Consider the following 25379-nt stretch of genomic DNA (forward strand, 5'->3'; position numbering starts at 1 on the left):
AAAACAATCAACTAACAATATTTCTTGTTTTTGGTAGTAAAACTTTGCATCTTTAGAGCAACGTACACACTTCAAGACACGCTCACATACATGTGAGGCTTGCAGTCACTTACAGAGAAACGCACAGCTATGTCGATACTCCTATTTTCCAGATAAGAACACTGAAGTAGGGTCTGGTTATGAAGACCAGTTACAAAGCCGGCTCAGGAATTCAGGACTCCTGACACCTGATCCAAACCTAGTGTCCGGTGCTTCTGAATTTATGTGAACAGAGCCCCGTTTTGGAGAGAAAAGCAGGTTCCCAAGGCATGTGCCACCATAGCTTATACCAGCGGTCCCCAGCCTTTTTGGTACCAGGGACCGGTTTCGTGGAGGACAATGTTTCCACGGATGGAGGCGGCGGGGGGAGGAGGGCTCAGGCGGTAATGCGAGCGATGGGGAGCGATGGGGATCTACACGCTGTCCAGCAGTAGATGCAGCTTCGCTTGCTCGCCTGCCTCTCACCTCCTGCTGTGCAGCTCGCTTCCTAACAGACTGCGGACCAGCAGCGGACCGCCACCCAGGCGTTGGGGACCTGTGCCTTACACCATATCGCACTGCCCTGGCTGGGGGGTCTCATCCCCGCTTTACCATGTGCTCACGACACCTGTCACCTTACCAGCCCATTGAGTCACTCAGTGAAAGTCTGCAAACCCAACAATTGATTATAAATTATGAAAACACACACTCAAAGGTCACTAATCTCCAAAGATTTAGATACAGAATTCTCTGAGCTACCACAGGATCTTGTGGTAAAAAGGTCTCTGCCGTGCCCCCCTGAGCCAGTTAGAGAGATGAAAAGCCTTTTTCTTCGCTTTCCTGGAAAGGAAAAGCGTTGATGCGAAAGGAACAGGAGTTCAGTGAGTACCTAGAAATCGATGGTGGTCCACAGTTCCCAGAACTGTACAAATCACCTGGCTAGATCACTTTCTAACCCAGGACCATTTCCACCAGATAGCACTGCGTCCCAGCTGCAGGGACCTTCCTGGTCAAGTGTTTGTGACACTTGATGTCTTTGTTGAAAGGAACCGTTTTGAAGAACGTGACAATCCCAGCACCTTTGTTGATTGGCTGGCTTAGCCACATTTTAGACTGTTGTCCTTCCAAACGATTTGGTGGGAAGCGACCTGAGGCCTCTGGGTGTGATTCCTCATCTCTAACATTGGGGTGGATGACAGCACCCACGTCGTGGGTGGTCCTGAGGATGAGCGACGTCGTCCTGTAGGTGCTCAGAGTGAGCGCCCTGGTGTCAAGTGAGCGCCCAGTATGGGGCAGCTACGGTCCCTCTCGAAGGGTTCTTGAAGCAGGTAAGCGTTTTTAAACCATAAAACCCCCGCCTGCATTTTTTCTTCCAAGACGTTATCCAGAGCAACAGACCTTGTTTAATGTTTTCCTGGCTTCCTTCCCTCTGTTTGCAATCTCTGGGGAGGAAGGGGGGTGGGCAGAGGGAAAAGGAAGGATGTCCACATCTTGCAAACACCACCTCTGCAAACGCCTCCGATTCATCCACTGCACTCCACCCAAAGGACTTGTTATTTTTAGCACACGTAAGCATTTAATGTAAGATCAAGGTGACACCATGCATTGGTGGGGAAAGAAAGGACCAGGCCATAAATGAAGCTGGAACAACCAGCTAACTATATAGGAAAATGGAAAGATCAGAAATTAATTCCCTCCCAAATCCAAAATCAAACAGATGTATTTCAGAATGAGGAATGCCTTTCTAAGCGTAAAAGTGAAAGAAAGACATACAGATTTGACCACATAAAATACAAGCCTGGGAAAGTCACAGAAATAAGGTTAAAGAGTAATTGTCACACCAGATTAGAATATTTATAACATATGTGAAAGCCCATTATTCCATTGGGTTACTTATCTTTTTATTCACTTTTAAGAGCTCTTTGTATATTAAGGAAATAAGCACTCTGCCTCATGTGTGTCATATGCCATTATCTATTTGTTTGTGGTATTTCCTGTCTCTCAGAAATGTTAACTCCTATGCAGTTAAATTTGTAAATCTGCAGAAATTAATTATAAGCTGACTTCACTGTATATATGTATCTGTATAGTCACACTTGATGTCACCTGAGCTCTGTGCCTTGCCAAGAATAGTATAAACAGTGCCAAAGAGCTGTTTGTTGTTGTTAGTAGAGAGGGATTATACAGAATTTTGGATCTAGAGTCTCCTGCTGCCTTAAAAAAAGGGAGGGTGGCAGCTGATCAATATTTTTGTTGGAATTTTGACATGAAGCTGCCATTCTTAAAGCCTTCAAGCCCTGTCTGTTTTCAATCCATGCCCTCATTTCTTTGTCTGAAATACCAACCAAGTTGCCAACTCTCACTGAATGTCTTCAGAGGCAGAAGCCAGAAAAGTTGTCGCATCCGTGAGTGATAACATGTGACAGGCTCCGTGTTGAGTGGCAGACACTGAATGTGCAAGCTCTCCCCCATCTGGGTAGGCTAGATAGCAATATACCCAATTCCTTGACTGGTTTCCATTCTGTTTTTCAAAGCTGGGCATGTGGAATTTCCCAGGAAGAACTAGAACAGGTAGGCATGGAATTCAACACTCCTGGTTTCATTAGGTGTCTCTAAATCTCCATGAAGTTTTTATTAGTTCTGGTAACCAAGAAAGAAAGAAAGAAAAAAAACAGTCATTTGTTAAAGTCATAACGCTGCACTAAATGGATAAGGTCCTCTAACTGACCTCAAGGAAGCTCAGGGACACCACAGATCAGCTGCTAAATGACTCGAGATGTTTCGATTTAGAGAAGATGTCTGGCTCCCTAACAAATTTGTCTGCCCATAAATTTCTTGATTAGGCTAAAGGCCTCTGCCAACATAGCCAGATCTTCAATTCAGTACGTCCTTCACTTGAGTTAATATCGTGACTGAAAGAAAGCATGTTCGATCTGGGTGACACAATATTTAAATTTAAAATTGTGCTCATGGTTCATTTCCAAGAGATCCATTTATTAGTCTAGGTGGGAGATGGAAATCACGAAGGTTGGAGCCATGATGCTCTTGGAGGTTTATTAATGGGAACTGTGGGCCAGAGGCAGAAGTTCCTTCTGACTTCATACTGCCTGCCAAGGACGACTTGTCTCAAGTACATCAGTGCCCCTTGTGGGAAAATACTGTGCAACATTTATTTTTGATGGTCCAGTTCAGGCTCCACAAGACACCACTGAAATGCCCAAAGTAAATTAGTATTAATCACTGGCATTGAAGATAATACAAGAACTTCTCACTGTATCTCAGTTGTCTGTTCAAAACCAGACAACTGGTTAAGAAGATGCGTGGAATTTGGGGCTTATTTACCAACTTTTCCACTCTTCAACTGTTGTAAGTAGAGATACATGGACAACATAGTCACTTTTGAATTGCTATGTTTCCCTTTCATTTTTTCTTTTTAACCCCTAATATTCTTTCCATCAAGAAAAACAAGCCGATAATAGTAGAAATGTGAAAACCCCACTGAGAAATGCTCTTTTAAAAAAGCAAACAAAAAAAACCTCAAAATTTTTTGGTTTTCTAGAACTTTCTTTTCCCAAGAAAATAACCTATTTTCTTCTGGGTAGTTAATTTCCCCTACCAAGTATAACTAAAAGCTCTCTCACCCCGGAAGAGTCAGGACAAAAATAAATAAGTATAACCATGGATCCTGCTTTGGGATAAAATTACTTCTGCAGGTGATTCCTTAACAATGGTAATCAAAACCATTGACACTGGATCAAATACTCCGAGTGTCTTAAATTAATTGAACATTAAAGATATAAGACCCAGCCACTTGACTTCTACTTTTGTTTCTAAACATGAAATGGTATATTTAGACTCTCTCTTAGATCTTCTTGTGAAACAGTTACTCCCCGGGTGGGCTAGTGCTTGGAAGTATTGTTCTCTGGTAGCCTACAATTTGCAAACGAGTTGGTACTCTGATCTTCTTATCATATTATGAAATGTCCTTCCTATTCCTTGCCCTCCCATCAGCTTTACAATCCCCTCAATACCATAGACAAAGGAAAGGTTGGCCTCTCTTGTAGCCAACTCGTAGAAGATCTAGAATTTCACTTCTGTGGGGCGAGCACACCCTATTTCTGCAAAGAACAAGCATACCGACCATCCCTCAGGTGATCTTCCCTGGCATAAATGGAGGAAATCCTTCTTCAAATTCCCCTGAGGTATAGATATTGCTTGTGTAGTGTGGACAATTCTCATTCCACAAACTCAGATATGCAAGAAATAACACATATCTTTATGTTATTGAAATGAAATTAAACAAGACTCTAAAACACCCTGACAGCAGGCTGGCAGAAAACTTCATCTCATTCTTGATTGGTAAGAGGAGTTCTCCCTTTCCCTAGAAGAATCCAGAAGGTTCTTGCCTAAAAATGGAGGATGAGCCAAGATCTCCAGTTCGTTGTGGCTGACAATGATGTCATTTCTCAGAGCCAAGGTGATCTCTTGAAGGCAAGTTACCCTACTGCTTCTGGGTCAGGCTTGGGCAGGGATCTTTGCCAAGATTGGGAGCCCCAGGGCCCAAGACTGAGCCTCATTTGGTGTCCCACAAGCTGTCTCCCCAGAAGTTCTGTGCTGTCACCAGGCACTGCCAGGGAGACAGAAATTGGGTTCTGCTTCTCTCCCTTGAGGGAGACCACCATATTGCCCCCATATGACACAATATGTCTCCTTCCCTGTCTCAGTCTTGTTTTTTGCTTCACTCAGAGCCTAGCTTTAGACGAGCAAGTCTTCTTTTTGTTCTGTCTGGTGGTTTTCTCTAGTTCAAGAGTGGTACTCATCAGAGGACCTAGCTTGTATAGGTATCTCTGGTCTGACATTCCAGCTTGCAGTGGTCCTAGGCTCTACCCACTGCCATCAGGGCCGTAGCCTCTTGAAGTCCAAGATCTAGAACACCATGGACGGTGAATGCCTTGGGGTGAATGGCAGCTTTGATTTTCTCTTATATCCTTTCAGGGCTTTAATCCTTTCCCTTTACCTCAGCCATACATTTGTGAAGTTATCAAAGGGAGGTTTCTCCAGAACCTCAGCTGCCATATTACCCACATGATTTCTTACCATAGACTCTCTTTTTTGATCCTGCTATAGTCTCTCCCCACCCTTTTTTGTTTTGTTTTTGTTCTCTCAGTCCTTCCGGTACTTCTATAACCAAATTTCTGTATTAAATCCTCTCCGTTTGACATACCTACTATAATTTCTGTTTTCCAGACTGGACCTCTGATACATACAGATGCAATTCCTGAGCCTGACTCAGCTCCTCGGCCCTGACCTCCACCTTCCTTCTCATCTCCCCACTTCAGGGACCAGTAACTGGGGCTGAAAAGCAGGCTGTGGATAAGAAATTACAAAGCTGGAATAAGCCCGAGTAACTTACACACATCAACTGCATAAATTAGTGTACGGGAAAGAAAAGGAGTTTGGGAGTCAGTACGAGGTTCAAATTTTCTCTGCACTTGCAGTGATACCTTAGGCAATATACTTCGCTGCTGTGTTCTACGCTGAACTGTGTCCTCCAAAACGATATTTGAAGATCTAACCCCCAGAACCTCAGAATGTGACCTTATTTGGAAATAGGGTCATTGAAATGTAATTAGTTGAGATAAGGTCTTACTGGAGTAGGGTGGGTCCTTAATCCGATATGACTTTTACAAAAGAGGAGATGACACAGACACCAAGATACATATGGGGGAATGCATGGGATGACAGAGGCAGAGATCAAAGTGATGCAGCTGAAAAACAAAGCACCCAAGGATGGACAGCCACCAGGAGGAGGTAGAAGGAGGCAAGGAAGGGTTCTATCCAGAATCTCAGAGGGAGCACGGCCCTGCTGTCACCTTGAGCTCAGACTTCCAGCCTCCAGAACTGTGAGAGAATAAATTTCTGTTGGGTTAAGCCACTCAGTTTGTGGTACCTTGTTATAGCAGCCCTAGCAAATGAATACATTATCTGAGTCTAAGTTTCCTCATCTGTAAAAGTGGGATAGTAACACTTTTATAAAGTTGTTTTGAAGATTAAAGATAATGTATGCAAAGCATCTGGATGGTAGAAGGCAAACAAGACATAGTGACTTTTATCATTATTTTGCAACATTGAATGAGCTAGTTCAGAACCCCTTTCCTGTAAGCAGTGCCTGCTTCCCCCCCCCCCCCAACACACACTGTTCTGTGCATAGCCCTGTGCTATGTTGTAGCAAAGTCTGATGTGCTTTTGTCCACTTCAAAACCTCCAGGATGTTCCTTTCAGCCAGGCTTGACCTGTATAAAAGGGCTGGCCACGTGTGAAGGGATTTGAATTGGACGATGGTCCTGGATAGAGGTAGGACTGTTGAAGAACATCATATTCTTAGCTTGGCCCCTGCCCCACCTGGAAACATGGCTCCCTGTGGCTTTAACATCTGTGGCCTTAACTTACAACCACAAAGAGCTGAAGCTGAATGGAAAGTGTCCTTGCTTGCCAAGGCGTTTGCCTGTGATTGATAAAAATGGCCGTAACTTCCGTTCTTTTGGTGTGCCTTTCATTTAAAAAAGAAAAAGATTGCTGGCAATACCTCGAACTCAGAGGGAGACAGCACAGCTTGGGTTGGGTCTGAGCCTGCGTGGGGATCACGGGGAGAAGGGGAGCCTGCGGGACCTGGTTCCCCACACAGTACTCCAGGTTGTCGCTTGCCAGTCTTACTGCCACTTAGGGACACTAAAAAATACGTTTTTAAAGGAAGTAGGTAACTTTCCCAAATGTCCATAGTGTGAATGAGTGACAGAGGGGCTTCAGCCTCACACGCATGGGCGAGGAGAGCCCCGCTGCCGAGAGAACGTAACGTGCCCGCCTCGGCGTCCCCTCGGTCCTGGCCACCAGCTGCTCAGAGCGGAAAGCGGAGGAGCCACAGGCCGGAGATGCTGCTGCAGATATGCGCGCGGAACCTCTCGCCAGTGCCAGCGCCCCTCCCTCTTCTCCAGGCTGAGCAAATCAGGACTCCGGAAAAAAAAGCCGAACTCAGGACTGCCCTGCTCTCTACCTGAGTCATCTTTGAGCCGTGGTTGGATGGAGCTTCAGAGCCGTTAACGGCGCAGCTCTCCAACAATCACAGGGCCGCCCAGGAGAAGAAGTGCCTGGGAAAAACGCTGAAGAGCAATTAGGCAAAATCCTAAATTGCAGAGTTCTCACTCCGCAGAGAAATGCAAATTATAATTTTGCCTCCTCCAAAAGCCCAAGGCCTGATTTCGCGCTCCATCTGCAAACTGCTTCCATCCTCCGAAGGGCCTTCCCCAGCAAGCTTTCCTGGACAAGCGGCAGGGGGGACTCGCTGGGGGTCGGCTCAGCCTGTGCGCGTGCAACCTGAGGCTGACCCAGAAAGACAAGCAGAACGTGAACGGGAGGGATGGGGAGAGGAAGAAGCGGCAGGGGGGAGCGTGGAGGGGGGAAGACAGCAAAGTCCCACCAGTGTGGCCACATGCGGCGAGAAGCCACCTTCCCTCGGCCTGGAGCAGCCCTCTGCCCTCCACGCTTCCCCAGGACCCCAGACCTGCAGACGTATGAACATCACCCGTCCCTCAGGCCTCAGTCCAAACACTTCCCAGGTGGGTGGGCCACAACTCCCTCTGTGCCTCCCTGCGATGGGCCCGGTGTCTCGGAGATCCTGGGGGCAGGGGCTGTCCTTCCCCCTAACAAAGCGCCTGGGACACAAGGTCAAGGAGCTGAGTAAAGGAGGGCAGCATGGACAGAGCGTGAGCTCCTGGTGGGGCATCTGCCCACGTGTCACCTCGTGTTCGGTTCAGTGGGCGCTTGGTGCTGTGACCAGGACCCCAGGGAGTCAGAGAAACGTCAGCTGGGGGGCCGCCCGGGCCCTTCTTTTGCGGTGCAGTGGGGTTCCCTGCCTTTATCGCATTTGTTGGGCCCCATCCCACTTGTCCCTGCAGATTTTGCTCCAGTGAGCTCTCGACCCAGCAGGACATGGCAGGGTTTGGCAACAACCCTGTGATGTGACCACAGAGCCTGAAGGGTAGTAGTAGGGGGCTGGCCCCTCCTCCTGTGATCCCCCCGCAAGGCCAAGCCCTCGGCCAACCTCCCCTTCTCCTCCGGGCTCTTCGGACCCTGTTTCTCACCTTCTGGGTCGCAGGAATTTCCAGGCTCTGACCTACAGGACCTGACTCTGCCACAGGCTGGGCTCTGGAGAGGAGCTCCCCGGGCAGGCAGATCTGCACCGGGCCTACCGAGCAGGAGCCCGGGGCAGCAGAGGAGGGTGGGTGGCGGGATTGGGGGGTGGGGGGAGGGTGGCAGGACTCGCCTGGACCATGCAGCCTGCCGGGCCTGCTGGGGGAAACGGAGGAAGGAGTCAGCTCTCAGAGGACCTTGAGAATTTACCCTGTGGTAAAGGAGAGCCATGAATAAGTTTTCAGCAGAGGAGACACATGGTTAGATCTTTGTTTTGGAAAGATAGCCCCAGCTTTGAAATTTTTAGCTATAAAGGGTTGCCTAGGTTAATGAATCACTTTTTACAGGCCTTGTTCTGTCTGTCCTCATCCATCAATACCCATCTCTAATCCAATATCCAGACACCCAGGGCACTCAGATTTATGGGGATGTGGGAGAGAGTCAAGTGTACAATGGGAATTGGGGGAGAATTCTGAACAGGGAGCCTTTGAGGTCCCCCTGACCTGAGGTGTTCTATCACCCCTGTCCCAGGGTAAAATCTGATTTCCCCATAAGCCATTTGGATTTTTAAAATCTATTTCATAACCCACCAGAACTAGGTTGCTATATACTTGTTCCAGGAGAGGATGTGTATAAATCATTTGATTATTACTGGGTAAATCAAGAGCATCTGTATGGGTAGAGAGTCTGAGGTCTGGTGTTGGTGATTTGCAGCACTATTAATAGTATCTTCACCTGTGCGGCATCACAGAGCCAAGAGGCTCCCACCGACTGCTACCTCACTTGAGCCTTGTGACCACCAAGGCATGAGCTCCAAGGTCACCTGCCTGGATGGACCCCAGCCCTACCATTTACATGCTGTGCAACCTTGGGCAAAATACTCTACCCCTCTGTGCCCTCAGTCATCTCCTTTGTAAAACAGAAATTGTAGCAGAATCTACCCCATGGGGGGCGTTGTAAGGACTTAATGAGTCAATACACGCAAAGTGTTTAGAATAGTGTCTGGCACGAAGGGAGCAGATTCTAATAGAATATTAGATTATTCTTATTATAAGAATATAATATAATAAGAATATAATATTCTTATTATCATCCCCCCCCCGGCCATGGAGACATGAGCAGAATTGGACCTATGTTTGTTACTTTCCCATAGACTCAATATGGATTCATGGCCCGTCCACGTCCAAGCAAAGAGCCACTGGGTATGGTCCAGGGTCTGTGAATTTCCCATTGGTGCTTTTTTCCAGCTTGATTCCAGATCGCCTGCTTGTCTCCTTGGATTGTGTCAATCCCCATCTAATTAGTAATTAAGATATTTGCAGGGATTTAGGATTGGGTGCCTGGCAGCGAATTACTCTAAGTACCTGTCTGATGGGAATTAAACCCGCGGCATTTGTATTCCAAGTTTCCAGAATATTCTAGGCACTCCATAATGTTTGGTGAATGAATAAGTGACATGAAGGGCAACAACAGAAGGTACCATCTGGGCTAGTGCAGATTCATTATTCCATTGCGTACATCACACACTGAGTCAGCCCCTACTGTGAGTAGTTATAAAATGATCTCATTTAATTTACTAAGTGTAAACCTTAAATCATACTGTAAAGCTGAACACAGTCATGAAATCACATCAGTTAATTCTGGTCAACTGACCAGATACTCTGCCACTTGATAAACTTAAAATGCAGTGTTTATTGATGTAGATTAACCATGACTTAAGAAAACTAAATTTACAGACTTACACAATTGGCAAATTAGAGGTTATTTGACTTACAAAACCATTCTTCAACTTTACAAAAAAAAATACCCATTGGAAGAATCTATAAATTTCAAACTCTCTGTGAGTAGTCAAAATATAATTCAATTTACTGAAATTCATTTTTTTCAGGAATATATCCACTGTACGAATAAATCCAGCTATAGGATATTGCTGCTGAACTTAGTAGAAATGGCCCAAGAGCAAATGTAGATGCTAATGAGTATATAGAACTTGTAAAAGAATAAAATGTAGAAATGTATTAAAGATGAAAGATGGGAAGAAGAACCAAAGATGACCAGGAAGGAAACCTAAGAAGAGGAAGAATGTCAGGAAGGCTAACAGCCAAATGGAATCAAGGCTTGTCGGGGGGTATCCTAAGGACAACAGAGGGAGTTTATGTTTTCACGCCTAGCTTAGAAGAACAAAGAAAGACCAGACCCGACGGGGCAGGCAGCAGAGTGTTAGCAGGTAGACAGAAAGAAGCTTCTTAACCCTCAAGCTGTCAAGTCCAGTGTCCGCTCAGGCAGAATCTTGGCCCTAAAGGGTAGACCCAGATGCCACAGGACTTTGATTTAAAACCCAGCTGCCACCGCTCATGAGCACCACTGACTGTCCTGGCCACCATGCTTGGGCTCTCCTTCTGGATCTTAGCTGGGAATGGGCTCAGCCTTTGATTCAACCTTTGTCTCTCATTCTTCAGCTGAATATTTTGGCCATTTTAAGACCTGAGATCCCATGTCTCTGAAGTCTCCCAACCAACATGCACCTTGATTACTCTTGCACTCTTGGGCTCAGTTCTTAACTCTCTCCTCCTTGGACAGAGCTGACAGATTGGTAGCACAGAGGCATGCCGTAGACTTTATCTTGATTATAGCAGAGCACTTGATCAAGACTCTCATTTAAATCCTAGTGGAACCAATCGGAAACGCGCGTGCTCACGCTAATAGGATTCAGTCAGTGTTTCCCAAGAGTGTGTTATGAGACTCCACCAGATAATACTCCCCACACAGACACACGTAAAAGGGTATTCCACATTCTTAATGATTCACTGGGCATAATAATAAAAACTCAGAACATTTTCTTTTAAAGTAAACCTTATCAATATTTAAAGAAACAGTTCTTCCATCAGACATACTCTGCAAAACCCTGCATCTGAGCTGATACACAGTTGGTTGAATAACTGTTCTCAGAGACCACTGCTCAGTGTCAACTTGTGGAGACATTTCCAATCCAGATCGACAGGCTCTGTACTTGGCCCTGGTCAGTTCAACTTTTTTTTTTTTTAAGCAATGACTTGGAGTAAGGGATAAAATCCATGCTTATCAATTGTTGGTGGAAAGACAGTTAATAGAACAGAAGGCAAGGACAAAAGTCAAAATAATCTGAGCAATGACTACTCATTGTTCCTTTTTGGCAGCATTTATGTTTAAAGAATTAATTGCACAAGAGGGTAAGAGGGGAGAGCTGATTTAGCAACAGTTCATGCTTGGACCACAATCACAACCTGAGTCAACACCATAATGGTAATACAACCCAAAGCCACATGAATAGAAGTTTGCTGTCTGGACCATGTCTGGAGTGTATATTCCATCCTAGATACTGCATTCTAAGAGGGCCACTTGAGACTAAATTATGTGTAGAAGAGGTTGGACGGGGGAAAAATGTGAGTATATGATAACTATTTGAAGCCATTAAATATGCTTAGCTAGAATAAGAGAAAGCCAAGAGGCCAGGGCATTGATTTGTCTTCAACATATAAACAATTATCTTGTGTACATTGTGTAAGACTTGATCTGCGTGTTCAAAGTCTAGATAGTGAACCAAAGGGTAGAAGTCAAATTTCACTCAATATAAGACCTTTTTATATTTCATATGGTCCAATAATGGAATAGGCTGTCCTCATAAGTAGTGTCCCTTCATGGGAAGTATTTAAACAGATGCCAAATGCCCAGGTGTCAGGGCTAAAGAAGAAGGGGTGACATTAAAGGACGCTTTCAGCTCAGGTTCTAAGATTTTTTTCTGGTCATTTAAATATTTAACTACCTCATTTTGGGGGGATGATAGTTGGGATTACCTAGCCTGTCCTCGACACAGTTCACAAAATCGTATCCCATGCCAAATCCTCTATGATGTTTCTGCCTTTAGTTCTCAGTTCAATCTGAAAAAGAAACACTAGCAACTGAGACCCCCAGCAGCCCTGGTGCAGCCCCTGCCCTTCTTAAACACTGTGTCCAGATCATTCTTTAATGCCGCAAGACATCTCCATATCTCTCCAACAAATTCCTCTTGCCCAATCTGGCATGACTTGGTTTCTATTCCTGACAAATTAAAGAACTTTAACTATGACCCCTAAAGTCTAAAGTCTAGTGCCTTTTACAGTCTTATCTCACCAGAGGATCGTTCAAGTTTATTGAAGCAGGAATTTTGGTCATAGTTTTATAATATACTTATTTCCCATCCTTACACCTTGGGCACTGAACTCCACAAATATTAAAGCAACGGGACAGGGAATCTGTGATTAGCCTTATAGTAATTCACCCTCAAGTGTGTATGGTCTCTGGAAGAACCCAAAGAAGGCTGCCGTTAACAGATTTATTTACATTTTCATTATTAAAAAATACTTGTCCTGCAAGGCACATTTTTATTTGGAAGGCAGCCCTTCATTATGCAAATACCAATTTCTCTCTGAAATGTCTCCCTAATGGTGTAAGTTTTATACCAATCATTTCTGGCCTGGAACCAAGAAAATGGCACAGCCACTAAAAGTTCACTCGTTACACAGCTGGTCTGACAGTTAATCAATGGGCTTTATTAGGCTGGAGGGCAGCAGGCCTCCCCAAGCCAAGTTTAGGATCCAGTTGGGTCTCAAAGGTTGGGGGCTTCGAATGAAGCTCTGACATCATGCTGTTAACCCCCAGGCTCTTGGCAGAGAAGAGGTTTCTGTTTTGAAAGTAATGGCCTCATGTCTCTCGTGAACAAGTCCTGGTAAAGATCAAAGCAATCTTTCATAACCTCATTTTGATGAGTTCAGGGAAAATGAACCAGAAACATGAGGATTAAATGTCCCTTAAAACTCCCCTTGGGATGTAAATACTGAGAAGAATGTGCTGGACCAAACCATGTATGGGCTTTTATCAGACCCCAACCATGTGGGGGAAACAGAGCAAGGCTTCTGACAAATTGAGACACGTCTGGGTTTGTCTCTGCCTAACTGGTCTGTATTATGGTCCTTAAAGGGGGGGTCTCATCATGGAAAGGGCATCTGTGCTCTCCTGGCGGCGCTGCTCCCACCTACAAGGCTTGTTCTCTTCAAATGGACCAATTGTAACTCTCTAACATTTAGGTTGTTACTTTTGCTTTAAATCACTCATTACATGAAGCAATTCCGCCCAGTTAAAGATGTCTGGTAGGGCTCCAAGCTTATAAGGAAAAATGATTTTATGTGTTAATTTCTCACTAAAAACACAGCTCTTTCAAAGGGATTTCTATAACATATAACCAAAGAGGAATGCTAATTCGATCTGTCTCTTGTTTTGTTTTGTTTTCAAATATCTTTTTATCTAATCTAAACATTTATCCTGAAATTATTAACAACTCCTAGCCTACATTTAATCTAAAGAATACCCTTAAAAGATAAGAAAAAGGGGATGGTAGAGAAAAGAACATCTGTGAGAGGAAATAAAGCTTGGGAATAATCCCTTGCTTAAATGTGCAAGGGAATGTAAAACCATAGAGGGTTTTATTTGTTCATTTTTATTGAGGTGAAATTCACGTAACATAAAAATAACCATTTTAAAGTGAACAACTCAGTAGCATTTACTACAGTCACATGTTGTATAACCACCACCTCCGTCTACTTGCAAAACATTTTCACTCCCTTAAAAGGAAACCCTGTCCCATTAAGCAGTTGCTCTCCAACCCTTCCTCTTCCCAGCCCCTGGCAACCACCAATCTGCTTTCTGTTTCTGTTGATTTAACTATTCTGGACATTTCATATCAATGGACTCACACAGTAAGTGACCTTTTGTGTCTGGCTTTCTTTCACTTAACATATTGGGTTGGCCAAAAAGTTCGTTCGGGGTTTTCCATAACCTCGTATGAAAAATCCAAACGAACTTTTTGGCCAACCCAATAATATTTTCGAGGTTCACCCGCCTTGTAACATGTATAGATACTTCATTCCTTTTTATGGCTGAATAATACTCCATTATATGTACCACATTTGTTTATTCATTCACCCATTGATGGACATTTGGGCTCTTTCCACCTTTTGGCTATTGTGAATGGTGCTGCTACGAGCATATGTACACATGTGTGCAGATGTATTTATTTGAACACCTGTTTTCAATTCTCTTGGGTATATACTAGGAGCGGAATTGCTAGATCATTTGATGCTAGAAAGCACTGTAGCTATACTCTGCATGTCTATTTTTTTTCAACACTGTAACACACACAGGTAACAATCCCCACCGCTCCTTTCATCTTCCACCATCACCAGTGGACCCACCGCCCATTCCCCTGAATTGGAACTAAACTGCTCCCTGGCATTTCAATGTCCGAGGCCACAAAGAGAATAAGAAAAGAGGGGAGGTCAGGGTGAGCGCTGCAGGGCTGGCGCTGACTATCCAGGGGAGCTAAGAGAGCTACTACACTAAGAAGGAACAGTGTTCAAAGAAGCTGGGGGCTTCCCCCTAGGGTGTCTATTTGTACTTCCTGCCCCATGGTCAAGGTTAACAAAGGACTACATCAACTCCATATGGGCAGAATCACCAAGGAGTCACACTCCTCAAAACTAAAAGTTTGGATCATGTTATCAAGCAAAGAATCAACCAACTGAGGTGCTGGTAAAAGGCAAGGGAAGTATGGGGGTAGAATGGGTAGTTATTCGACCAACCTTATTCTTATGACCAGCTGCAGAAAAGCAGACTAACATCTTTAATAATGTCCTCCCTTTTTGTGTTTAGATAGAAGTTATACCCCTCAGTATATGCTCTCCAAAATGAAAACCTATGTCTACAAAAACTGGTACACTTATGTTCATAGCAGCATTATTCATAATAGGCAAAAATGGAAACAACCCAAATAGCCGTCAACTGATAATTGAATAGATTGTGGCTCTCCATACAATAGAATATTATTCAGCAACTGAAATAAATGAAGTACACTAGGAATGGAAAAATATGATATATCCCAGATGCCATAGAAATGAAAAAACTCATAAGGGAATCTGCTGCACAATTTTATGTCAATAAATTTGGAAATATAGATAAAATTCCTAATTTTCTAGAAAAATATATAACTTTCTGACACTGAAAAAGAAACAGAAAACTGAAGAAGGCAATTTTAGCATTAAAAAAGTTGATTTGACAAACGTTCCCACCTCCTGACCACCTTCCCCCTACAACACTAGTCTTAGATGATTTTAGTAGTGAATTTTACCAGATCTTCCAGGAAAAGATCATCATTATAAGCTCTTACAGACAATAGGACAGAATAGCACGTCACTTGATTTGTAAAGCTAGTATAGGCTTGACACCAAAATGAAACAAGGGCAGTACAAGAGGAAAAAACCAACAACTACAGGGTAATCTCTCTTATAAATGTAGATTAGAAGTCCTAAATAAATATAATTAACATATAATTCCCTCAAAACGGAAACACTCTTATAACAAAATATATCGTAAAGTTTGAGATTAAAAAAAGAAGAAACAGGCTTAGAGAAGATAGTTGCACGATCTATAACAACGGACCTGATAAATACATATTTTATTTTATCAGAGAATTTATATTTAATGGAGAAAGAACCTAAATAAATAAATAAACAAATAAGAAAATGAAAGCACTCCAATAGGAAAGTGGGGAAAAAATGAGAACAGGTAATTTTCAAAAGTGGAAATCCAAATACCTTTATTATATATATATATGTATGTGTGTGTGTATATATATATTTCTTATTTAAAAGATTACTTAAATAAAATTATGGCATTCATATTTTATTAATTTTTTCACTCAAGGTAGGCATTTATGAGAATTCCACTACATCTTGAGAGTGAAAGTTTATAGAATATGAACACCATATTTCTATTTATAAAAAGTTTTTAAAATGGGATAAAGCAACACTATATCACTTATGAAAATATTAAAAATGTGAAAAAAAAGTGAGAAGATTGAAGCTTGCACAGGGAAGCTACGACAGTGATGTCCTTCAAGACAAGGCTGAGGGTGTCAAAGAACACCAAAGATTTAGTTGTATTTCATTCCTGGGAAAAAAAAGATAAAGTGTTGGCAGTTGTTAATGGTTTGGTATGGATTCTTCTACTCCATTTCCCACACTTACATAGGAATTACAATTTTTTAAATGTTCCTCTTTTCTTTCTCTTTTATAAAACATGAGAAAGACAAACTCACCATTTGATCTATACGTTATAAGATGTTGCAATAACAACATGAGAAAAATAATGGAATTTTCTCTGTACAAAAATTACAGAGGGGAATCCCCATGCTGGATTCCTTCCAAAATAAGCTTTTTAAAAAAATAAGTAAATTCCTTAGTTTTATTTTCAATTCAATTTTAAATCATACATGCACTTCCCTCTCATGAAATAAAGAGAAAAGACCATGAAGATTCACTTATAATGACTTTAGGTCTTAAAAAATAACTAACGGTTGTTTTTTTCTCCTGCCATCGCCATGTTCTTTGCAATGATTCTATACCTTTGTGTAGCTATAAATCTAAGCCTCCCAAGACCACAATTGTGACACACACTTGTCATTCACAGGCCAAGCCACAGGATGCCACTGTTGGTTTTGTGCTACAATGGACTTTTACTTAAGCTAAGCTGAATGAAGAAAAAAAAAAATCTCTTTTTCATAAACAGACACATGACAACCATTTAAGATTTAAGATTCAAATCTTATGAGTTCTAATTTTAAAAATCCCTTTAAGTTGGATTTTGAACATCACATATTGAAATTATATGTCTTTTATTAATTGCATTCCAGAATCAAATCAAAACAAATTATTTTGGAGCAGTTTAAAAATGGAGCACCCACTCATGTTTAGAACAAAGCTCTCTGAGAGTTATACTCTCAAAATCCGTTTCTACGCCAGCTGTGTGAAGTCGACTGCTCCATTTATAGACTCAGAAGATCTCTGTGATATATCACTTGCTAAAACTAACAACATATTCACTAGTATTTAAACCTATCTAAAACTGTTTGTTTTTTTAATGGGGCCGATGTATGTTAAAAGTCAAAATGTTGGGTAAATCAAATTGCAGTTTTCCTTTGACTTACCCAAAGATACTTTATTTGCATTTCTGAATTGAACCACGACTTATAGTTACACCTGGCACTTTAAAATTTCTTTCTGACCCTGTTCCAGACTCTAGCAAGTAATTAAAGGTTTATAAGTTAACAATTACAGGTCCCAGAGAAACTGATATTTAAAGGGAAGCATTCCTTTTGTCTTATGAGTAAATAAAATATACAATAAGGCATTCCCAAAGTAGAATACATCCTATTAAAAAGTGACTAGATTTATGAATATCTGGTCTATGCATGTGGGAAATAAACTGTAATCACTAAAAGAGACTGTAGCCTAATGAGGGACACATGACACATCCATATGAAAACACTGTCATTAGGAATATGACATGCCAAGATATTTTAAAGGGCCCAGCTCAGAAGAGGAGACTCCCCGAGGATTGCAGTGTCCAGGAAGAGCTTTGGAGGGGACAGCACCTGTGGCGAGACTGCAGGGTCAGTGTCACCTCCTTGTACAGTTTCACCATCCTGCACTTGGCCCAGCCAAGCCAGTCCCTTTCCTCTGCTGACTCAGTCAGCCCCTGTCTTCTGAAGTTTTTCATAGCTCTTTGAACATGTGTTAAGTTATAACTTTCAAAAATTGTTTATTTATTTAAAATACTAGGCACAAAGCCTACAACCAACATGGTATGGTCCCTGGCCCTGAAGCTTATGGTCTAATCCATGCATTGCAGTTTGCTCACGCGTCTCTCTCTTTCATGGGACTAAGAGCTGTGCAGTGTCCCCAGCGTGGAGGACAGAGCAGATTGTGAATAAATGTTGGCTAAATGAACGACGTGCCAGGATGCGGTGGAGGTAGGAAGATAGAATTCAGCACAGTTGTCCAGCCAAGGGGTGCTGGGAGCTGGGATTAGAAGGATGCGGTGGTGACGGGAGAGAAGGGACAGTTAGAGAAGAAGATGAAAGAGCAAAGGGATGTGTTCCCCACAAGCAGTAGGGAGAGGGCAAAGCCAACATCCACTGCAAGGCTGGCTTTCCCAAGCGGGTTTGTTTGTGTGCTTGTTTTCTTCACTAACCCTTGGCACTGGCAAACCTTTTAAGTTACAGAATAAACCGTGTGCCCACCTAGTTTTTGTGCATAAGCTTGCCTCTTCGGCAGTAAACTGTCATCCTGCAATAAAGGCAAGGCTCCTTGAAAGGTCAACGTGGAGGTCCCCTGGGTGGGTTCTGGTCGGTGTGCTCAGCCAGGGGAGAGCAGGGCGCTCTGCACACATGAATCGTGGTGCGTTTGTCCCAGCCCTTCACGGGCACCCGAGCCACAGGTCTCAGTTAATGCAGTTAGAGGTGGCTCTTAAGGGTCAGCGTGACTCACAGGAGTGGGACATGAGCACAGTGATGGGCTGACTGGTTGTAAGGTAATAAATTTTTAAACTTAACTAAAATACCCTGAGTCTGAATTCAGGATATTGGTTGCTTGAGCAACAGAGAGGTTAAAGCAGCAATAAATTATGGCTGGTCTAATCAAATAGAGCTGTTACCGCTTTACAACCGGGCACTAGCGCCCTCGGTGTTGGCTGCCAAACACAATTCAGTGTGGAGAAATGATGGGCAAACTCGAATCAAAGGAAAAGAGAAGACCATGGTCAAGGTCCAAGCTCCGAGCAGACCCTAATCTCAGTTTAGAGAAGAGAAGACCTAGGTCCTAATGTCTGCCCTTCCTGATCATGCGGCCTGTGGGGCGGCTCATCTTGCCCCTGGGAACCGCAGACTGCCCGCTTCAAGCGAGAGATGTTGTAAGCCTCCAGGGAACACTCTTTTTTTTTTTCTTGGCCGCACCGCACAGCTTGCAGGATCTTGGTTCCCAACCAGGGATGGAACCCAGGGCCCCTGCAGTAGAAGCACGGAGTCCTCACCACTGGACCGCCAGGGAATTCCCCAGGGAACACTCCACAGAAGGAAAACACTCTACAGAAAAGGTACTGCTATCTCTCATATGCCTTCCTCTCTGTCTTCCAGAGCACCACTGGGAGAAGTCAAACCCGTGTTAATCACTCGCACGTCTGAATAACCTCATTTACCAACGTTTTTAAAAATTCAGGTATAATAAACACAGAAAAATGCACAGATCTTAAGTGGTCTATTAAGTTTTGACAATTGTATATACCCATGTAACCACCACTTCGATCGAAATATAGAACATTTCCATGATGCAGGAAAGTTTCCTTGTGCTCCTTTCCAGGCAATTCCCACCCTCATCCCCCAGAGGCAATCACTTTCTGATTTTTATCACTTTCTGTTTTTTACATTTCATATGAAAGGAGTCAAAAAATTTGCATTCTTTGGGTTCTGGCTTTTTTTTAGCTCAACATAATGTTCATCTATTAATATGTTGTTGCATGAATCAGTAGTTTGTTCTTCTTTATTACTGAGTAGAGTTCCATTGTATGAGGTACCAGAATTTGTTTATCCAACCTCCTGTTGATAAACATTTGAGTTGTTTCCCGTTGTTGTCTTTTACTAAAAAAGCTGTTGTGAAGAGTCATGCACAAATCTTTATGTGCCCACGTTTCCATTTCTCCTGTGGAAATACACAGGAATGGAACATCTGTATCATTGGGTTATATATATGTCTAACTTTATAAGAAACTGTCAATTAAGTTCCCCAAAAATATGATATCATTTTACGTTCCCACCAGCAATAGATGAGCGTTCCAGTTGCTTTACATTCTTTCCCAAGTTTGGTATTGTCCATTTTTTGGTTTTGTTTCATTTTCAGCCAGTCTAGCAGATACAAGATGCTACCTCATTGTGGTTTTGACTTGCATGGTGACTGATGACAGGGGATGCTGAGCCCCTTTTCATGTCTTAAAGCCATGAGTGCATCCTCTTCTGTGAAGCGACTGCTCAAGTCTTGCTCATTTTAAAACTGGGCTGTTCATCTTTTTATTGTTGATTTGTAAGTTTTTTATATATCCTGGATTCAAGTCCTTTGTCAGATATTTGTGCTGCAAATATTCTTTCCCAGTCTGTCCAGGATTATCTGTTCATTTTCTTAGCAGTGTCTTTTGATGCATAGAAATTTTTAATTTTGATAAAGACTAAGTTACCAAGTTTTTCTTTGGTGGTTAATGGTTTGGGGGTTCTGTCCAAGAAATCTTTGCCTACCACAGGATTATGAAGACAGAGTCCTATACTTTCTTCTAGAATTTTATGGTTCTGGATTTTATATTTAGGTTTGTAATTCAGCACAAATTAATTTTTATTCATGGAGTGAGGCAGAGATTGCGGTTCATTTTTTTCCATATGAGTATACATTTGTTCAGCAACATTTGTTTAAAAGACTTTCCTTTCCCTATTGGACTGACTTGGTACTTTGGTCAAAAATCAATCGACTATCTATGGGTGGGTCTATATCTGGAGTCACTAGAAATAATTTTTTAAGCAACACACTCACCTGGAGAGTAGGCTTTTCAAGACTTCCTAAATTTCAGTCTTTCCTTTAAAGGGAGTGATAGAGAATCCTTGGTTTTGAGAAAATAAAAGCACGTGCTTGTTAAATTACAGTACTTTGGGGGACAATATTTTCAGACACCAAAAGGAAGCAACGTGTCAGGTATAAACCTTCCTCCACACAAAAAAAGAAGGACACGTTTGTTTTATTTTTCTTGAACTAAAATTCAATCTGGGCTTCCCTCGTGGCGCAGTGATTAAGAATCCACCTGCCAGTGCAGGGGACACGGGTTCGATCCCTGGTCCGGGAAGATCCCACATGCCCATGGAGCAACTAAGCCCGTGTGCCACAAATACTGAGCCTGCACTCTACAGCCTGTGAGCCACAACTACTGAAGCTCGCGCACCTAGAGCCTGTGCTCTGCAACAAGAGAAGCCACCGCAATGAGAAACCCGCGCACCACAACGAAGAGTAGCCCCCGCTCGCCGCAACTAGAGAAATCCCACGTGCAGCAACGAAGACCCAACGCAGCCAAAAATAAATAAAATAAAATAAATACATTTATTAAAAAAAAATTCAATCTGCCTTTAAGCCCTTATACCTCTGTGCTGGTAGGAAAATCAATCCAAGTCTGTCTTAAGATTTCTCCCTCCCTGGGGTTGCAAGAGAATCTTTCTTTCAGCAGGCTGAAAAATTGTGGGGGGAGGGAAGGGCTAGGTGGGAGGTGGGGACTCTATTCTCTGGTCCTTAAAGGGAACAATTGACATCCTTAAGGATCAAGCCTGACCATTTCCTTGAAGGCAAGCTGGAGTGAAACAGAGGTTGAGGTTCATTTTTTTCCTATATGGGTATCCAATTTCCATGCGGTATCCAGGGGCCATGCCAGGTGGAATACAGGGATCCCTGCACAGGCTGGGGGTCTCTGACCTTCCCCAGGCTGTCCCTGTAGCCACTCCCCTCGGATGAGTTTTCAACTCCTTGAGTGTCACCAGCTTCTATGGAATATGGCAGTGGATATTTGATATTTTTGTCTACCTAATACATTTCCCCTTCTTCCAGCAACAGCACTTCAATTTCTCTTTGGGAAACCATCCTCCCCATAAGTGACTGACTGAGCTCCTGACCCAAATTCTAAGCCAATCCAAAGCAAGGAAAGTCAGCCCCTGGGATTGCTCTCTGGGAAGCTCTGCCTGCTGGGCTTCAGCTTGGTGTGCTAAGGACTCCCTGCTTAGTGGGATTATCCTACATGGAGAGAATCTGACTAAGAATGAAGCCAGCCAGAGGGCAGCCAAGCCATGAGAGAGATCAGAAGAGACCAGTCCTCCCAAGCAACAGAATTCACCCATGCCTGAAGCTAGATCCACAATTACGTGAGCCATTAAATTCTCTTTAACAGTCAGCCTAAGTTGGATTCTGCAACTGCAATGAAAGGAGTCCTAATTGTCCATAACTTGGGCAGCCCAACAACCTCTGCCCTTCCCAATCTAGGGATATGTCTCTTCTTTTCCTCACAGCTTCTACATCTACTCCTCACTTCCAGAACAAGTCCCTCAAGAAAAACAGAAGTCAGGAAGAAGGCTGTCTTGAAGGAGCTCCCACTTTCTTACCTGCTTCCTACCTACTGGGAATAAGGGTAAGGAAAAGTCATAGTGAGGATAAACACAACTTAATATCTCAATATTTCAAACCTCTTTCTAGACCTCTGTCTGTCTCCTGCTTTCTTATCACTGACAAATTTTCTCTCCTTCCTTCCCTATCCATGTAATCCTCCTCCCCAGTACTCTTGCTTTTAAGCTGATAAATGCATGAATCACTTACTTTGGGCCCAATACTGTTTGGAGTCATAAAACATGGTCTCGCCCCCTTGGAAAGCTCAGCTGTAATGGAGGAGAATTGGGAGCTAGGAGAGAGTAAGTGAATCCATTTTGAATTTGAAGAAACTGATGACGCCATTGAGAGACTCATTGCGGGAAGAGGAGGGGCTGGCAGACACGTAAGATGGGGCTTAGCCGATGGTGGGACAATCAGAGGAGGAGACTAATAAGCATGGTATTCTGAAAGAGGAGATTTGAGAGTCCATTATATTAGACAACATTTCTGTCAAACAATACCTGAGAGATTATCTAATCTGACACAGATAGCTCCTTTTATTTCTTTTAAGTAAAATTAAATCCAACCCTAAGACTCAATTTCACAGTGTAATCAATGAGATAACAAAGCCAATAGTTCCCACAATGTGCTAGAGTCAGGGTGCCACCCCGGCCATGTCCTACAGGGTCTACCAAACAGAGGAACTCAGCTCTTACCTGCTTTATTAGTTTGATTACTCATGTGATCTTATAAGACAATCTCTAAATACATTTGACAACCTAAGAATTAAATTCATTTCCCTGGCAGTGCTAACATAATTTCTTCCTTCTTTTGAGCCCGATCTGCTTCCCCAGATTTCCGCCTTTTATCCTATGGTCTCCTTTGCTGCCTTTAGGACATCAACTCACATTTCTGGGCAAAAAGCATCCAGGTCTGTCAGTTCAGCTGGACCTGTATTCTGCGCTTACGTCCAGAGTCTCTCGCTGCCAGGACACTCCACCTGGGTGCTCTGCTCACAGATCCTCCACTGGAAAGAGAAGAGAAGAAATTCAAATTACTCCACTAAGTGGCAGTGCTACGGTGCTAGTGGCTACAACGAGGCTCTTGGCTTATCTGATTTATGTTTTCCACGTTCCCTGATCCCCTGCATGATGGAGTGAGGGCCACTTCAACAGATGCATGAAATGACTGAGCCGCAGGTAGACAGCACTCCACACCTGCTCAGAAGCTGCAGCCATCAGGCTCACAGCTGTGCACTGGGCGAAGATGGACATCCGCCTTCTGCTTCCCAAGACTCGGTAGAAAGTGGAAACAAGCACCACGTGATTCGCGTGCAAGGACGATCCTTTACGGTGGGCCTCAAAACTGGAGCTGCATCACAGTCCCCTGGAGGGCTTGCTAAAACACAGAGTCCTAGGTTTTGCCTCCAGAACTTCTGATTCAGGAGGTCTGGGGTGCAGCCAAGAATCTGCATCTCTAGCGAATTCCTGGTGATGTGGCTACTGTTGGTCCAGGCATCCCACTTTGAGACCCACTGCTGCAGACGAGGGTAGCATGACCTTTGCACTGGTTTTTCCTTCTGCCTGGAATACTCTTCTCCCAGGAGGCCCCATAAATCTCTCTCTCACTTCCGTTAGGTTTTTATTCAAATATTACCTTTGCAACGAGACCTTCCCAAGTACAATTTCAAACCTCCTCCTCTACTGGACATTCTCTCTCCTCCATCCCTACTTTCCCCACAGCACTTCTCACCTGGATGAGTTCCCTAAGGCTGCTGTGATAAATTCCCACAAACTGGGTGGCTCAGAACAACACATCTCTTCTCCCGCAGTTCTGGGGGTCAGAAATCCAAAATCAAGTGCTGGCATGGTGAATTCCTTACGGAAATTCTCAGGGAGAACCCTCCCATTCTCTCTCCCAGCTTCTGGTGGTTGCTGGCAGTCCTTGGTGTTCCTTGGCTTGTAGCTGCATCATTTCAACCTCCACTTCCTGGTTCACATGGCCGCCTTCCCTCTGTGTCTGTCTTCACATGGCCTTCTTTTTTTTTTTTTTTTAATAAATTTATTTATTTATTTATTTATTTATTTATTTTTAGCTGTGTTGGGTCTTCACTTCTGTGCGAGGGCTTTCTCCAGTTGCAGCGAGCGGGGGCCACTCCTCATTGCGGTGCGTGGGCCTCTCACTATCGCGGCCTCTCTTGTTGCGGAGCACAGGCTCCAGACGCGCAGGCTCAGTAGTTGTGGCTCACGGGCCTAGTTGCTCCGCGGCATGTGGGATCTTCCCAGACCAGGGCCCGAACCCATGTCCCCTGCATTGGCAGACAGACTCTCAACCACTGCGCCACCAGGGAAGCCCCCACATGGCCTTCTTATAAGGACACCAATCATTGAATATAGCACCTAATCCAGTATGACCTCTTCTTCAGTTAACTGCAAATACACTATTTCCAAATAACCTCACTTTCTGAAGTTCTGGGTGAGCATGAATTGTGGGGGGACCCTAGTTAATCCAGTACATCACCCTTTAACACAGGATATTTTAAATTTATCTTGCTTATTTTCTAAGCCCTCTTCCCATGCAACTGTTTAAGCACCATGAAGACTGGGGATTTTTTTCCTTTTCTTTTAAAAAAAACATCAGTGACCAGAACAATGCTTGGCATTTAACAGATACCTAATAAATATGTATTGAATCAATAAATGAGTGCATCATAGAAAAACGGTATTTTAAGACAAAGCATGGCGTAAGGGCATCAAGACTAAGAATTCCAGGACCAAGCTCTGGAGAGCTCGGCCGTGGAGAAGTGAGGGAGATGGGGAGGGGCCACCTGGGGAGGAAGAGGAGAACCAGGACACTGCGCTTGCTGTTCTGATAACCAGGTGAAGAAAGTGCTTCAAGGAGGAGAGAGCATCATCCGTGTCTGATGGATCTGTCGAGTGGAATGAGGATTGAGACTTCAGCCACACGTAAGTCATTGTTGACCTTGACAAAAGCCATTTTGGTGGAGCGGTGGAGGAGAAAGACGGACCAATGCATAGAAAATCATCTGGTTGGAATCATACCAAGATAATCGTGGTTGTCACCTGAAGGCTAAAAATACTGCTGCCA

General features: G+C 43.5%; 1 long non-coding RNA gene across 1 annotated transcript in view; it reads right to left on the bottom strand.

Annotated features, from left to right (window-relative positions):
• Window positions 1–25379, bottom strand: part of LOC309610666 — a 164649-nt gene that overhangs the window by 50767 nt on the left and 88503 nt on the right. The window contains exon 2 of the long non-coding RNA XR_014234121.1: window positions 23180–23298. This is a non-coding gene — a long non-coding RNA (uncharacterized lncRNA). The remainder of the gene's footprint in view (window positions 1–23179; window positions 23299–25379) is intronic.

Source organism: Balaenoptera borealis, assembly GCF_965194805.1.
Source record: "Balaenoptera borealis genome assembly, chromosome: 14".
Taxonomy (NCBI): Eukaryota; Metazoa; Chordata; class Mammalia; order Artiodactyla; family Balaenopteridae; genus Balaenoptera; species Balaenoptera borealis.